This window comes from Pleurodeles waltl, chromosome 3_1 (genome assembly GCF_031143425.1).
Source record: "Pleurodeles waltl isolate 20211129_DDA chromosome 3_1, aPleWal1.hap1.20221129, whole genome shotgun sequence".
Taxonomy (NCBI): Eukaryota; Metazoa; Chordata; class Amphibia; order Caudata; family Salamandridae; genus Pleurodeles; species Pleurodeles waltl.
In genome coordinates, this window is record NC_090440.1 from 1,559,755,939 (window position 1) to 1,559,771,055 (window position 15,117).

Consider the following 15,117-nt stretch of genomic DNA (forward strand, 5'->3'; position numbering starts at 1 on the left):
CGTAAAAATGACACATCTCACGTAGCTCTTGCTTTAAAATCTGACACACATTATACAACTCCATTCCTTCTCCTGTGCCAGAAAACAACATTTCAGTCAATGAATCATTAGTAAAACAAACATGCTTTTTATCTTCAGTGGACACGAGTTCAAATGGTGCACACAATTTCATTGGTAACTCTTTTACCTGTGGTACTCTAGCCCTGTCTTGCAAGTACCAGATCCATTGAATGATTCTAGCTAGGGGCACTATTTTCTTCCCTTGTTCTTGAGTTACATGTACATCAGTTTTTCCTTCTTGCACTGCGCAAAAACCTAAAGTCTGCATTATTTCATTTGCCAAATCACAAGCACGCAGCTGCATATAATTTTTCACAGTGACCATATACAAAAGTGTTAGGATTTCACTCAAATGAGGGATATTCTTTTTCCAAAAATCAAACAAGCTAATGAAAGTCGGCTCTTGCTCTAAAATCTTTCGTTTTACTTGTGCATTTTGCAACGGTAACTCGTAAATCACATTCTGGTCTCTCTCGTCCGTGTTATCAGTTAAGGAATGCATTTTCACTGCTAAAAACCCTGGCTCACACGAAAGCTCAGTGCAGCTCGGAGCTGTCTTAACCCCCTCATTACTGGAATGGGAAAAGAAAGAACCAACATTTTTATAACTTTCAGCATTATTTTGAATTATTGTATCCTGGCTAATTTGCTCACGTAAATTCCTATTTTCATGTTCCAACTTCCTACATTTCTCCTGCATTTCTCTGTAAGCAGATAAAGGTATCCAGACCTTTCTGTCATCATTACTTCCAAAAGACACTTTTTCTACATATGTACAACAGAAATTATTTCTCAAAACACTATCAGGCATTTTAGCTACACATGCATTTTCAAAAATGGTCTGCTGTGCTTCTGTAATTCTCCAAACAGAAAACAATTCACAGTTTTTCTTATCACCATCGGGCAGTTTACCAACACATGCATTCTCAGACATGGTCTGCCGTGCTACTGTGATTCTCCAAAAAAAAAACAATTTCTGTAATTCTCCAAACAACAAAAACAATTACACTTTTAAAGTGTGCACTTAGAAATCTACCAACTCGTCAACACCCTCTTAATCAACTCTTAATGACCGACACCCCACTTCTGGTACCAATTGTAGTGCTTTCCTCTTAGCTAGTTTCTAAGCACTAACATAACACAACAGAAATGCACTTCTGAGGTCAAAGAAGACTTTTATTGTTGTTAATTCTTCCCCAACCACAATATTTATGAATGACGAATTAGTAGCTTTCAAGTCCGCGTTAATCAAACAAAATATATCAGTTTGCAATATACACAGCAGGTTATATTTATAAGATATTGAATGCAAAGCAAAACAAATACTTCACCGTGTGGGAAACTATCTACAGCTTCATCTTTCTAAGGTCTGCAAGCTGATGACCCCTGTCAGCCGCGAGAAAGAGATTCATCTACCCACACGGGATTGCTGGCAGCTGGCGCCAAGCTCCAGCACGAGGTCCGGCAGATTCGAATCTGACTCTCTGCAGCCTGTTACATTTGTTACAACGGTGTGCCCCCTCCCCTCAGACCTGGGAAACTGAGCAAGCCTTTTGGAGACTGGCCAGGTCTCCAAGACTACTCCTGTTCCCAAGCTCAAGCAGAGAGAACAACACCATGTACCCTCTCTTATCAGGTCTAGTCTACTGTGAGAAAAACATCTTGGTTCAAAAACACAGCTTGGAAAAATACAGCTTGGATTCTCAACTGCAATGTCTAACTCCACGTTAAAGGCAATAGGCAGCTAACCTAAATATCAAATGCAATGTCTAGTGTCATATCAAAGCCAATAGGCAGTTGAGCTGAATACAAAATGCAATGTCTTATATCATGTCAAAGCCAATAGGCAACTGAGCTGAATATAAAATGCAATGTATAATATCATGTCAAAGCCAATAGGCAGTTAAGCTGAATATAAAATGTAATATATGATATCATGTCAAAGCCAATAGGCAGCGGAGCTGAATACAAAATGTAATATATGATATCATGTCAAAGCCAATAGGCAGCGGAGCTGAATACAAAATGTAATATATGATATCATGTCAAAGCCAATAGGCAGAATATCTAATAGCATGTCAAAGTCAATAGGCAGCTAAACTGAATACAGAAAGTAATGGCTAATGCCATGTCAAAGCCAATAGGCAGAATACAGAATGTAATGACTAATGCAATGTCAAAGCCCATAGGCGGCTAAACTGAACAAAACATACCATGTGCTACTGGTGAACATTGAGCAACTAATATGCGCAGTGGTGAAACACAAAGTCATTGGTCAAAACAAACTCCATCAAATGGCAGTACATTGAGCAGGCACGTGAAACACGCTGAGGGGCTGCTGGGAGGGTAGTGCTGGTAGGGGAGATGGTGGCTGTAACTGTTGTTGGGGTGGGCCCAGAGGTATCCGCCCCGCCAGGGAGCTTCCATCGTAGGAGGAGTCACTGTCTGTAGTGTCCCCTCCTGTCTCAGTCGTGGTGCTCCCCTCGCCCTCCGTCCCACTGGTGACCTCAGCCTTGGTGGATTCGGCCTCCAGGCCCACATGGGATGCAATTTCCTCCGTCGACGGTGCCTCTGCTCCTCCGTCAGATGATGCTAATGCACATAAGGACAGGGTGAGAAAACAAAAACGGGAGGAGAGACAGAGGATACACTTGGTCAATGCCAGCAACAACACTACCGTTGGCGTACACAAAACAGGGAGCAGCCCTATGCACTAGGTCATGCACTACCAGTTACAAAGATAGTCCCCAGCCCACGGGGTACCTAGCAGAATGCCATCAGCTGCACACCTGAAACAAAAAGGGCCCTGGCCAGTAGGAGATGCCCACTAACACCATTGGGGTTGGAGTGCTTCAGAGCCTGCCGAAAAAGGGACCTACCGTGGCATGTTTGCCCTGGCCTAGGGGCACCCAAAGTCCACATCCTCACCCAGGTAAAACCTTAACGCATGCAAAGTGATGATTCTGAATTTGTACTCACTCCCTTGTGGCTGCTGTGATGCCCTCAAGCACCCATCCAACTATGGATAAGCCACCGCCAGGATGCGGAACATCAGGGGGGTCAGGGTATGACAGGCACCCCTTCCTCATTGGGAGGCCAGCCCCAGCTGGGCCTCCACCGTCTTCCTTGCCCAGAGGCGCAGGTCCTCCCACCGTTTGCGGCAGTGGGTGTCCACCTGTCAAAGACCCCCAGGGTCCGCACCTCCTTGGCAATGGCACGCCAAATACCTTTTTTTCTGATAGGTGCTGACCTGCAGGAAAAATACACCAGAAAAGGGATTAGTCATACCATCCAGACTGTTATACTCATGGCCCACCATATCCCTCCCATCCCCTCATGCACATACATTGACCACCATACATGCAGCACTCTTCCCAGAACACCTCAGCCGCCCCATACATGTGGCATACAGACATAGCACTCCATACATTCATGGCCCACTCATCATGCTCACAGTGTACTCATCTGTTTGTCGGGAGGACCATAGAGTAAAGTGTACTGGGGTAGGATCCCATCCACCAGTCTCTCCAACTCCTCCGAAGTGAAGGAACGGGCCCTTTCCCCAGACACATGAGCCATTGTCGCTTCCAGACACAGGTCACAGCAGCACTTGCAGTGTAGGTCCTCTCCTGTTGAAGGTCAGGTAGCAAGTAAGTGAACAAATAGAAAATGGCAGTCACGTCCACAGCAGTGCGTACCGTCACCGCCGGCGTACATCGCCATTGGCTCCTGGAACCCATAGGGCCTAATGTTAGCCAATGCCAAGTTGCGCGGCAGTCATCGACTGCCGACCGCAATGACGCACAACGCCAGTGGAATTACCTAATTTCCACTTGTCCCTCATCACAGGTCAGGCAGCCGCCATTTCAGGGGGGCACAGGCCATGGCACCTAACTGCGTCACAGCAGACATTGGCACATCAACTGATTCTCAGATTCACATACTGGTTCTGTAAATGAAGATATGCATCATTATTACAATAGCTGTGTGAATATGACCCTCTGCTCACCGTTTTCCTCCCTAGACTTCAACCACTGAGGATGAATATGAGATGGAGACATCCTCCAGTGTACAGACCCCTGGTGGACCTTGCGACAATGGAGGACAGACACATTATCTTAACCTACAGACTTGATCGGGCCACAATCCAAGAACTGTGTGCCCAATTGGAGCCAGACCTGATTTCAGCTATCCGCCACCCCACAGGTATCCCCCCTCTAGTGCAGGTCCTGTCAGCGCTCCATTTTCTGGCAAGTGGTTCCTTACAAACTATAGTGGCCATGGCATCAGGGATGTGTCAGCAAATATTCTCCAACATGTTGACCAGAGTATTGTCCACCCTGCTGAAACACATGTGCAGCTACATTGTATTACCCCAGGTGGAGGATTTGGCCACAGTGAAGGCTGACTTTTATGCCCTGGGACATATCCCCAACATCATTGGTGCCATTGATGGTACCCATGTAGCATTTGTCCCCCCCCCAGAGAAATTAACAAGTGTTCAGGAATAGAAAAAGCTATCACTATCTGAATGTGCAGATGGTGTGTTTGGCAGACCAGTACATCTCCAATGTGAATGCCAAGTATCCTGGCTCTGTGCATGATGCCTTTATCTTGAGGAATAGCAGCATCCAATATGTGATGGCTCAACCCCAGAGGCACTGGGTGTGGCTAATAGGTGAGCCCAAGGTCCCCACCCGATATTTATTGGTGTATGGGGTTGCCCCTAAGGGTGAGTGTGTGGCTAACAGGTATCCCTCGATATTTGCAGGTGAATCTGGTTACCCCAACCTCTCATGACTACTGACCCCAGTGAGGAATGCCAGGACAAGCGCAGAGAAACGTTACAATGAGGCACCTGGGCGAACAAGGCGGATAATTGAAAGAACCTTCGGCCTCCTGAAGGCCAGGTTCAGGTGCCTCCATCTGACTCGTGAATCCCTGTACTACTCACCCAAGAAGGTGTGGCAGATCTTTGTTGCATGTTGCATATCCTGTCCTTGAGATGCCAGGTGCCTTTTCTGCAGGAGGATGAGCCTGGAGATGGTCTTGTGGCAGCGGTGGAGCCTGTGGACAGTGAGGAAGAGGAGGCAGAAGATGAAGATGTGGACAACAGACTTTTTCTCACACAGCAGTATTTCCAGTGACACACAGGCAAGACACTGTAACTTCACTTTACATTGCAGTTTTGTGTTGGACATTGGACATGGCTGCATGATTTCCCTTTGTCTCTGGCCACTTACTGTACCCTTTGGCATCTCTATTTTCAAATCTCTGTGCCCCACTCTGGCTCCTGATGTTTTATTGCTGCCCACTACAGGTCATACCAATGTATATATAACTGTACATATGAATTGCACTGTTTACAGATTGTTGAACTAATACATTTTTCAATCAATTGACATACTCCAGACTTGTATTTGTTTCAAGGGTGTTTATTTAAGTGCTAAGAGGTTGAGGGGGATGTGCAATGGGCTTGGGTGATGGTGGAGGAATGTCCAGTTAGAGTCCAGTCTATTTGTATCACAGGTGCATTGTCCAATGGGGCATAGGAAAGGGAGCAATGGCAGTTCACTGTGGATAGGGTAACAGAGTGGGACACAAGGGTGATAATCAGGAGAGTCTTATTTCCTGGTGGGCGTCTTGGCAATGTTCTCTGGCTTCGGCCTGGATCGCAGGGACCGTTTGTGGGGTGGTTCTCCTTCTGCAGGGGGTGGGGTGCTGGTGGCCTGTTGTTCCAGTGGCGGGGCCTCCTCTCCATTAGCACCGGCGGAGGTGGAGGGCTGTTCTTCGGTGTGGCTAGTGTCAGGGGCTCGTTGGTGTGCCACTGCCTCCCTCATGGTGTTGGCCATGTCAGCCAGAAGCCCTGCAATGGTGACCATGATGGTGTGGATGTCCTTCAGGTCCTCCCTGATCCCCAGGTACTATCCCTCCTGCAGCCGCTGGGTCTCCTGCAACTTGGCCAGTATCTGGCCCAAGGTCTCCTGGGAATGGTGGTATGCTCCCAGGATCCCTGCAAGTGCCTCATGGAGAGTGGGTTCCCTGGGCCTGTCCTCCCCCTGTTGCACATCAGTCCTCCCAGCTTCCCTGTGGTCCTGTGCCTCTGTGCCTCTGTCCCCTGAACCGTGTGCCCACTGCCACTGACCCCAGGTCCCTGATTGTCTTAGGTTTGTGGGGTTGCCTGGGGTCCCTCTAGTGGTGGACACACTGCTGATTGATGTGTCCTGTGGACAGTGGTATGGGCCGGCTGGGTGGGTGCTGTGCTGGTGTTTCCTGAGAGGGGAGGGTCTGTGGTGGTATGGGACTGTGCCTGGGTACCCGACTGTCCAGAGGTCCCTGATGGGCCAGGTTGGTCATCGTGATCCAGGCGTGCAGAGCTGCTGTCATCACTGTGGACCTCTTCTGTGGGGGGACTGGATGTTGGTGGCTCCTCCTCTCCGGTGACATTGAGTGGGTGTCCTGTGGGGATGTTACTGCAGTGTTATTATATTTGCGTGTGCCATCTTTTGCATGGGTGTGTTTCCCTGTATGGTTGTGATTGCCCTGTCAGCTTTGCCTTGTGTGTGTGGTGATTTTGTGGGTTAGGTGATTCTCTCTAATGGGCATGCTTTAGTGATGGGTGTCCATGCAGGTCTGTGATGGGTGTCTATGCATAGGTGTTGCATGCATGGCTTGGTATTGAGATGGGTGGGTTGTGATAGTGGGGTATTTGTGAGGTGGTGGAGTGATGGGGTGAGGGTAGGGGTAGAAGTTTGTAATGGCATGCAGGTACGGTGGGGGATATAGTAGTAAAGATTTGACTTACTAGAATCCAGTCCTCCTGCTACTCCTGGAGACTGCCAAGACTTGCTCCTCCCATGTTGTTAGTTGTGGGGGGTGAGGTGGGGGTCCACCGCCAGTCCTCTGTATGGCTACCTGGTGTCCTGCAACCACGGAATGCACCTTCCCCTGTAGGTCGTTCCACCTCTTCCTGATGTCATCCCGTGTTCTTGTATGCTGTCCCACTGCGTTGACCCTGTCAACAATTCTCTGCCATAACTCCATCTTCCTTTCAATGGGGGTCTACTTCACCTGTGATCTGAATAGCTGTGGCTCTACCCAGATGATTTCCTCCACCATGACCCTTAGCTCCTCCTCTGAAAGCCTGGGGTGTCTTTGGGGTGCCATTGATGTGGTGTGAGTGCTATGTGTGAGGATGTGTGGGATGATGTGTTGTGGTGTGAGCTGTGAGGTGCGTGGATGGTGTATGGGTGAGGGTGTTCTGTGGCTAAGATTGAGTGGGTGCTCTTGGCTTGTCTCTCTCTCTGTTAGCTATCTTTTTTTCGTTGAAAAGGTTGTGGGTAATGTGGGTGGGTGTTTTATAGTGGTGTGGGTTATGGGTGTGGTGTGTGTATGTGTGTCAGGTATGTGTAGTTTGAATTGTCCAGTGTGGTGGAGTTTTGTAAGTGTGTGTGTATTATGAGCGAGTTGGTGTGTAGCATCAATGGTTTACCGTGGTTGAAAGACCGCCGTGGTGATTCTTGGGTCCTGATACTGTGGGCATATTCCTATTGGCGTAACGGTGTGGGTTTTGGTACCTCCAGTTTATCACTGACCTTTGGTCTGGCGGACTTGTGAGGGTGTCTGTATAGTGGTGGATTTCTCTATGTGGGTCATAATACCAGTAGCGGTATACCACCATGGTCCCGGCATGTTGGCATCCGTCAGCATGGCGGTAGGCGGCATTTACCACCAATGTTGTAATGAGGGCCAAAGTGTGGTACATACATACCAACCTACTTGTATTCTTCTTTCTTCCCATGGGCCTCCTGAGTCTCCATCTATGTAAAGAAGAATATAAAGAGAGAGAAGGTGTGAAGACCTATGAGAAGATGAAGACGAAGAACCTAAAAAGCAGGAAAATAATAAAAAGGATTATAAGACTATAAAAACTCTTCTTTCACTTAATAAACTGTTATATAAAGATCTGTGTGCCTCTCCATTACTGACCCTCTGATACAGGGTTCCACCGTCAAACGCCCACCGCAGACACCCCTCCTAATTTCAAACAAACAATTATAAAGTGTGTACTTGGACCATTGTGGTCCCCAAGCACAGGATGGTGCACACAAATACATTTTAGTCGCTGTTGACTCCTGATCCAGATTTTAGTGGGTGTGGCCACAATGCTCCGCTGACGCTAGGACTTTTATTAAAGATTTGCAAGTCTTTATCAGCACATATGCAGTTGCGGCTTTCTACTCAGACCAGGGCCCTGCTTTCACCTCAAGAGCATTCAGGGACACCAAGGCTGCATTAAGGGTCCAACTCCATTACTCGTCTCCATTTCATTCAGAGGGAAATAGTGTCACGGAGCAACAAAACTGATATTTAAAGCAATCCTTAACAGCCAGAGTATTAGTTACGGGTCATAGTTGGCTTAATCCCCTGTATTGAGTCCAGAGAGCACTTAATAATCTGCCTAGAAGGTCCCTGTGGGTTCATACTTCAAATGAGTGCCTTTTTGGAACTCAAATTCATGTTTCAGGTCTTGATGGTCCTGGCGTGGAGGCGCCAAAAACACCTTTTGACATAAAGGAACGTGTCACTGTCTTGCAGGAATTACAACAGTTCTGTGATGGCAACTCTTTTGCCAGTGCTTCCTCCATAGGAATTAACCACTTCGCTGCCAGGCCTTTTCCCCCTCCTGTGCCAGGCCTTTTTTTGCCTATTTGGGGCAGTTCGCGCTTAGGCCCGCATAACTTTTTGTCCACATAAGCTAACCAAGCCAAATTTGCGTCCTTTTTTTCCAACATCCTAGGGATTCTGGAGGTACCCAGACTTTGTGGGTTCCCCTGAAAGAGGCCAAGAAATTGGCCAAAATACAGGGAAAATTTTGTTTTTTTTAAAAAAATTGGAAAAAGTGGCTGCAGAAGAAGGCTTGTGGTTTTTCCCCTGAAAATGGCATCAACAAACGGTTTGCGGTGCTAAACTCAGCAGCTTCCCAGCTTTCAGGAACAGGCAGACTTGAATCCGAAAACCCAATTTTTCAACACAATTTTGGCATTTTACTGGGGCATACCCCATTTGTGCAATTTTTTGTGCTTTCAGCCTCCTTCCAGTCAGTGACAGGAATGGTCATGAAACCAATGCTGGATCCCAGAAACCTAAACATTTCTGAAAAGTAGACAAAATTCTGAATTCAGCAAGGGGTCATTTGTGTAGATCCTACAAGGGTTTCCTACAGAAAATAACAGCTGAAAAAGAAAAATATTGAAATTGAGGTGAAAAAAACATCAATTTTTCTCTACATTTTACTCTGTAACTTTTCCCTGCAATGTCAGATTATCGAAAGCAATATACCGTTACGTCTGCTGGACTCCTCTGGTTGCGGGGATATATAGGGTTTGTAGGTTCATCAAGAACCCGAGGAACCCAGAGCCAATAAATGAGCTGCACCCTGCAGTGCGTTTTCATTCTATACCGGGTATACAGTAATTCATTTGCTGAAATATAAGGAGTAAAAAATTGCTATCAAGAAAACCTTTGCATTTCCAAAAAGGGCACAAGATAAGGTGTTGAGGAGCAGTGGTTATTTGCACATCTCTGAATTCCGGGGTGACCATAGTAGCACGTGAATTACATGGAATTTCTCAAATAGATGTCTTTTTTACACACACCCCTATATTTGGAAGGAATAAATGTAGAGAAAGACAAGGGGCAATATCACTTGTTTTGCTATTCTATGTTCCCCCAAGTCTCCCGATAAAAATGATACCTCACTTGTTTGGGTAGGCCTAGCGCCCGCGACAGGATATGCCCCAAAACACAACGTGGACACATCACAGAAAACAGAGCTGTTTTTAGCAAAGTGACTACCTGTATATTTTGGCCTCTAGCTCAGCTGGCACCTAGGGAAACCTACCAAACCTGTGCATTTCTGAAAACTAGAGACCTAGGGGAATCCAAGGAGGGGTGACTTGTGTGGCTCGGACCAGGTTCTGTTACCCAGAATCCTTTGCAAACCTCAAAATTTGGCTAAAAAAACACATGTTCCTCACATTTCTGTGGCAGAAAGTTCTGGAATCTGAGAGGAGCGACAAATTTCCTTCCACCCAGCATTCCCCCACGTCTCCCGATAAAAATGATACCTCACTTGTGTGGGTAGGCCTAGCGCCCGCGACAGGATATGCCCCAAAACACAACCTGGACACATCACAGAAAACAGAGCTGTTTTTAGCAAAGTGACTACCTGTAGATTTTGGCCTGTAGCTCAGCCGCCACCTAGGGAAACCTACCAAACCTGTGCATTTCTGAAAACTAGAGACCTAGGGGGATCCAAGGAGGGGTGACTTGCGGGGCTCGGACCAGGTTCTGTTACCCAGAATCCTTTGCAAACCTCAAAACTAGGCTAAAAAAACACATGTTCCTCACATTTCTGTGGCAGAAAGTTCTGGAATCTGAGAGGAGCCACAAATTTCCTTCCACCCAGCGTTCCCCCACGTCTCCCGATAAAAATGATACCTCACTTGTGTGGGTAGGCCTAGCGCCCGCGACAGGATATGCCCCAAAACACAACGTGGACATATCACAGAAAACAGAGCTGTTTTTAGCAAAGTGACTACCAGTAGATTTTGGCCTCTAGCTCAGCCGCCACCTAGGGAAACCTACCAAACCTATGCATTTCTGAAAACTAGAGACCTAGGGGAATCCAAGGAGGGGTGACTTGTGTGGCTCGGACCAGGTTCTGTTACCCAGAATCCTTTGCAAACCTCAAAATTTGGCTAAAAAAACACATGTTCCTCACATTTCTGTGGCAGAAAGTTCTGGAATCTGAGAGGAGCCACAAATTTCCTTCCACCCAGCGTTCCCCCACGTCTCCCGATAAAAATGATACCTCACTTGTGTGGGTAGGCCTAGCGCCCGCGACAGGATATGCCCCAAAACACAACGTGGACATATCACAGAAAACAGAGCTGTTTTTAGCAAAGTGACTACCTGTAGATTTTGGCCTCTAGCTCAGCCACCACCTAGGGAAACCTACCAAACCTGTGCATTTCTGAAAACTAGAGACCTAGGGGAATCCAAGGAGGGGTGACTTGCGGGGCTCGGACCAGGTTCTGTTACCCAGAATCCTTTGCAAACCTCAAAATATGGCTAAAAAAACACATGTCCCTCACATTTCTGTGGCAGAAAGTTCTGGAATCTGAGAGGAGCTACAAATTTCCTTCCACCCAGCGTTCCCCCAAGTCTCCCGATAAAAATGATACCTCACTTGCGTGGGTAGGCCTAGCGCCGGCGACAGGATATGCCCCAAAGCGCAACGTGGACACATCCTAAATTTTGGAAAAAAACAGAGGTGTTTTTTGCGAAGTGCCTACCTGTAGATTTTGGCCTCAAGCTCAGCCGGCACCTAGGGAAACCTACCAAACCTGTGCATTTCTGAAAACTAGAGACCTAGGGGAATCCAAGGAGGGGTGACTTGCGGGGCTCGGACCAGGTTCTCTTACCCAGAATCCTTTGCAAACCTCAAAATGTGGCTAAAAAAACACATGTCCCTCACATTTCTGTGGCAGAAAGTTCTGGAATCTGAGAGGAGCTACAAATTTCCTTCCACCCAGCGTTCCCCCAAGTCTCCCGATAAAAATGATACCTCACTTGCGTGGGTAGGCCTAGCGCCGGCGACAGGAAACACCCCAAAGCGCAACGTGGACACATCCTAAATTTTGTAAAAAAACAGAGGTGTTTTTTGCGAAGTGCCTACCTGTAGATTTTGGCCTCTAGCTCAGCCGGCACCTAGGGAAACCTACCAAACCTGTGCATTTCTGAAAACTAGAGACCTAGGGGAATCCAAGGAGGGGTGACTTGCGGGGCTCGGACCAGGTTCTGTTACCCAGAATCCTTTGCAAACCTCAAAATTTGGCTAAAAATACACATGTTACTCACATTTCTGTGGCAGAAAGTTCTGGAATCTGAGAGGAGCTACAAATTTCCTTCCACCCAGCGTTCCCCCAAGTCTCCCGATAAAAATGATACCTCACTTGCGTGGGTAGGCCTAGCGCCGGCGACAGGAAACACCCCAAAGCGCAACGTGGACACATCCTAAATTTTGGAAAAAAACAGAGGTGTTTTTTGCGAAGTGCCTACCTGTAGATTTTGGCCTCTAGCTCAGCCGGCACCTAGGGAAACCTACCAAACCTGTGCATTTCTGAAAACTAGAGACCTAGGGGAATCCAAGGAGGGGTGACTTGCGGGGCTCGGACCAGGTTCTGTTACCCAGAATCCTTTGCAAACCTCAAAATTTGGCTAAAAATACACATGTTACTCACATTTCTGTGGCAGAAAGTTCTGGAATCTGAGAGGAGCCACAAATTTTCTTCTACCCAGCGTTCCCCCAAGTCTCCCGATAAAAATGATACATCACTTGTGTGGGTAGGACTAGCGCCCACGAAAGGAAAGGGCCCAAAACACAACGTGGACACATCACATTTTTTTTATAAAAAGCAGTGCCTACCTGTGGATTTTGGCCTGTAGCTCAGCCGACACCTGAGGAAACCTAGCAAACCAGTGCATTTTTGAAAACTAGAAACCCAGGGGAATCCAAGATGGGGTGACTTGCGGGGCTCTGACCAGGTTATGTTACCCAGAATCCTTTGCAAACATCAAAATTTGGCCCAAAAAACACTTTTTCCTCTCATTTCGGTGACAGAAAGTTCTGGAATCTGAGAGGAGCGACAAATTTCCTTCCACCCAGCGTTCCCCTAAGTCTCTCGATAAAAATGGTACATCACTTCTGTGGGTAGGCCTAGCGCCCACAAAAGGAAATGGCCCAAAACACAATGTGGACACAACATATTTTTTCACAGAAAACAGAGGTGTTTTTTGCAAGGTGCCTACCTGTGGTGTTTGGCCTGTAGCTCAGCCGGCCCCAGGGGGGGGGGGCAGAAATGGCCTAAAATAAATTTGCCCCCCCAACCCCCACCCCCCCCCCCCCGGGAGCGACCCTTGCCTACGGGGTCGCTCCCCCTGCGTGACATTGGCACCAAAAAACAAATCCCCGGTGCCTAGTGGTTTGACCTAAACTCAGCCAATCTGCCCCCAAGGGGGGCAGAAATGGCCTAAATACAATTTGTCCCCCAGGGGAGCGACTTTTGCCTGATGGGTCGCTTCCCATCTTTAAAAAAAAAAAAAAGAAAAAAAAAAAAAATTCCCCTGGCGCCTAGAGGTTTCTGCCCCCCCCCCCCGGGGGCAGAAATGGCCTAAAATAAATTTGCCCCCCCAACACCCACCCCCCCCCCGGGAGCGACCCTTGCCTACGGGGTCGCTCCCCCTGCGTGACATTGGCGCCAAAAAACAAATCCCCGGTGCCTAGTGGTTTCTGCCCCCTTGGGGGCAGATTGACCTAAAATTGGCCAATCTGCCCCCAGGGGGGCAGAATTGGTCTAAATACAATTTGCCCCCCCAGGGGAGCGACCCTTGCCTGATGGGTCGCTCCCCATCTCTAAAAAAAGAAACAAAAAAAAAAAAAAACACACAAAAAAAAATTGCCCTGGCGCCTAGAGTGTTCTGCCCCCCCCCCCGGGGGGCAGTTCGGCCTAATAATAGGCCGATCTGTCCCCCGGGGGGGCAGAAATGGCCTAAAAAAAATTTGCCCCCCAACACCCACCCCCCCCCCGGGAGCGACCCTTGCCTACGGGGTCGCCCCCCCTGCGTGACATTGGCGCCAAAAAACAAATCCCCGGTGCCTAGTGGTTTCTGCCCCCTTGGGGGCAGATTGACCTAAAATTGGCCAATCTGCCCCCAGGGGGGCAGAAATGGTCTAAATACAATTTGCCCCCCCAGGGGAGCGACCCTTGCCTGATGGGTCGCTCCCCATCTCTAAAAAAAGAAACAACAAAAAAAAAAACACACAAAAAAAACATTTGCCCTGGCGCCTAGAGGTTTCTTCCCCCCCTGGGGGCAGATCGGCCTAATAATAGGCCGATCTGCCCCCAGGGGGGGCAGAAATGGCCTAAAATAAATTGCCCTCCCCCCCAGGGAGCGACCCTTGCCTAAGGGGTCGCTCCCTTTGCGTGAAATTCACGCAAAGAAAAAACTCCCTGGTGTCTAGTGGTTTCTACCCCCCTTGGGGGCAGATTGGCCTCATCAAAATAGGCCAATCTGCCCCCAAGGGAGGCAGAAATGGCCAAAATATAATTTTCCCCCAAGGGGAGCGACCCTTGCCTAAGGGGTCGCTCCCCACCAAAAAAAAAAAAAAGAAACAAACAAAAAAAAATGGTCCCTGGTGCCTAGAGGTTTCTGCCCCCCCTGGGGGCAGATCGGCCTAATAGTAGGCCGATCTGCCCCCAGGGGGGGCAGAAAAGGCCTTCCCAAAAATATGCCCCCACTGGGAGCGACCCTTGCCCAAGGGGTCGCTCCCTTTGGTCAATTTCAATGAAAAAAAAAAAAATCCCTGGTGTCTAGTGGGGTTTCAAAAGCCGGATTGCAAGCAATCCGGCTTTTGAAACCCTTGGAGGGACTTCAAAGGGAAGGAAATACTTTTCCTTCCCTTTGAAGCCCCTCTGGGCCTCCCAAGTGATTGAAAAAGAAATGCTTTTGCATTTCTTTTTCAATCGCGCTGGAAGCAGAGCTTCCAGCGCGACTAGGGAGGCCCCTGTGACAAATCAGCGCGCGCTCGCGCGCTGACGTCACAGGGGGGGGTGGGGGGGGTCGGGGTGGAAGGGGAAGGGATTCCCCGGTCAGCCCTGACCTAGGGGGGTGGGGGGGCGGCCCTCGGGAGGAGCGCTAGCGCTTCTCCCGAGGGAAGCATTCAGGACGTAATGGTTACGTCCATGGCGCCACACGGGCGCTGCCATGGACGTAACCATTACGTCCGTGGCGGGGAAGGGGTTAAGGATGCACCAATCACATATACCGGCTGGATTCCAAAGGTTGGGGATCTAGTACGTGAAAAAGTTGCTGTGAAAAAGGAGTTTGGTCCTTCTTATTGTGCACCGGTCCCAGTCCTGGGAATACACGGTACCAGAACTGTCATTTGACCACCGCTGCCTGGTGCTAACGAAAATCGCGTTGTCTCAT

At 48.4% G+C, this 15,117-nt stretch overlaps 1 long non-coding RNA gene across 4 annotated transcripts in view; it reads right to left on the reverse strand.

The window, feature by feature from the left end:
• LOC138285347 (uncharacterized) overlaps positions 1-15,117 on the reverse strand; it is a 261,363-nt gene that overhangs the window by 182,699 nt on the left and 63,547 nt on the right. The window contains exon 4 of one of the 4 annotated variants that reach the window (XR_011201572.1): positions 7,840-7,880. The exons of the other annotated variants lie outside the window; for them this stretch is intronic. This is a non-coding gene — a long non-coding RNA (uncharacterized lncRNA). The remainder of the gene's footprint in view (positions 1-7,839; positions 7,881-15,117) is intronic. 4 annotated transcript variants of the gene reach the window in all.